Genomic DNA, 2640 nt, shown 5'->3' on the forward strand with positions numbered 1-2640 from the left:
GGCGCCGCCACCCCGCCGCCTCGGCAAGCTCCGGCGAGCGCCGCCCGCCGCCTCCACCGCCCGCAGCTCCGACCTCGCCCGCCGCCACCGTCATCTACAGTAGTTCCGGCGAGATCCGCCGCCGCCTCGGGAAGCATGCCAGTCGGATCTAGATCTGAGTTTTGTCTCGGGTTGACTTTTTGCCCGAAACCCTAATATTTTGGCTATGTTCATCGCATCGTAACATTGCATCCGTAGCTCCGTTTTGGGCATATAGCATATCAAAATGTTTGTATCAGAGAGCACATCATTTCATCTCATTGCATCATTTTCATTTGATTTCATCTTGATGCCCGAAATGCTGTTGGAAGAGTGCTATTTGAGTTAGTTGTCAGATCTGCTGCTCCAATTAGATATTTGTCATTTTTGCCATGATTAATGTGTGCATGATATGCCCCTGAGCTCTTCATGAGTTTTGTTATATGTTTTGCCATCTATCCAGAGATGCAACCCATGTATTTGTGTGATGTGTGTGGTGACTAGCACAAGCTTGCAAAGTGGAGCATTCGTTAATGCTGATTTCAGGGACTTAGCATTTCCACTAGGTCCTTGGACTATTTATCTCAATATGCCTTATGTTCATATTGTTTCCTAGTGATCCATGCCTCTTTTGAGGATGATCAGTAAGGATGTTTTGTTAATCTTGTAGTGCTCTATCCATCCATGTCTTTGTTTCCAATTATGGAGCATCCTAGCTTGAGTCAATCGAGCTCTACTTTTGCCATTTCGTGAATCTGGGCAGATTGTCTACTTGTTAGCGATTTTGCCGAGTATGTTGTAGTTGATCCGTGCATGCTATGTTATTATTCTTGCCATGTCTAGCTTGTATTTTGTGTACTCTGATGGGTGTATGCTTAGATTGTCATGACATGCTCTGTAGTGAGTGCATCGAGCTCGTAAACATGCCTACTTTATACCTGTTTCAGCATGCTCCAGTTTTCACCAAGTCTGAGAATTGATTATGTTTTTGTCATGTTCACATGCTTGCAAATGTATTTTCTGATCCCTTTTGGCTCAAGGTCACTAAGGGACTTTTGTTAAGCTATTTGAGTAGCTCCATGCCATGCTTTACTTTGACATGTTCAGGTCCTTTAGCATATAGTTTTCATGCTCCAAAGAGTGCTATCTGATCTGAAATTCCAGACAAGTGTTAATTTCACTAAGTCTGAAATCTGTTTACCAAATGCATTTTTGCCATGCTTGTTTGAACCTGTTAATGGATGAATTGGCCGTAGCTCAGTGCTAGTCTTTTGTTAAGCATCATGAATGGATCCCTGCCATATATTTTGTTGTCATGTTTGGGTGCTGTAGCATGTTCATCTTGTTGCATTTAGATGGCTACTTGCTGTAAATCGCAGAACGTGGTCATATTTGAATTGCTTGCCATTTCCAAACCGTAACTCCAATTCCGGTGATCTTTATATCGTTTTGAAGCGATTTCATCTCAACTTTCCAGTGGCACACTTGGATTTCCAAGTTGAGGCCAGGTTCTTTCATTCCTTGTCAAATCTTGCATATGCATCACATATCGCATCCCGCATAGCATACCATGTTTGCATCATATTGTTTGAGCTTTGCACGTGCTTGATTGTGTCCTTGTTGCTTGTTTGTCTTGTTTGGGTAGAGACGGGAGATGAGTTCGCTAACGAGGAGCCCGTTGAGTTTGCTTTCGAGGATCCAGTCAACTCTGACAAGGCCCTGAATCGAACCCCAACTAGGCACCACTACTGATCATTGGGAAAGGAAATATAATAACGCTGAGAGTCCTCGTCGAACTCCCACTTGAGCTCGTAGTCATCACCTGGAGCGGAATCACCTGGACCTGCATCTAGAGTTATAGTATCTGTGAGCCACAGGGACTCAGCAATCTCACACCCTCGCGATCAAGACTATTTAAGCTTGTAGGAAGGGTAAGGAAAATATATGTGGAGCTGCAGCAAACGACTAGCATTTATGGTGGCTAACTTATACGCAAAAGAGAGCGAGAAGAGGAGGCAAAGCGCGAGCGAGAATCTAGAGGAACAACCTGCGCAAGCATTACTCCAACACCGTGTCCACTTCCCGGACTCCGCCGAGAAGAGGCCATCATGGTAACACACTCAGTTGATTCATTTTAATCAATTAAGGTTCAAGTTATCTACAACCGGACATTAACAAATTCCCATCTGCCCATAACCGCGGGCATGGCTTTCGAAAGTTCAATCCCTGCAGGGGAGTCCCAACTTAGCCCATGACAAGCTCTCACGGTCAACGAAGGAATAGACCTCCACCCGAGACACACCGATCAGACTCGGTAACCCGGTACAACAAGACAATTTGACAGGTTAAAACAAGACCAGCAACACCGCCCGAATGTGCCGACAAATCCCGATAGGAGCTGCACATATCTCTTTCTCAGGGCACACTCAGATAAGAAATCCATACAACTAAAACCAGCCCTCGAGTTTCCCCGAGGTGGCGCTGCAAGGGGCTCTAGTTTGGACCAACACTCAGAGGAGCACTGGCCCGGGGGGGTAAAATAAGATGACCCTTGAGTCTGCAGAACCCAAGGGAAAGAAAAGGCTAGGTGGCAAATGGTAAAACCAAGGTTGGGCATTGCTG

Source organism: Triticum dicoccoides, chromosome 3A (genome assembly GCF_002162155.2).
Source record: "Triticum dicoccoides isolate Atlit2015 ecotype Zavitan chromosome 3A, WEW_v2.0, whole genome shotgun sequence".
NCBI classification, from domain to species: domain Eukaryota; kingdom Viridiplantae; phylum Streptophyta; class Magnoliopsida; order Poales; family Poaceae; genus Triticum; species Triticum dicoccoides.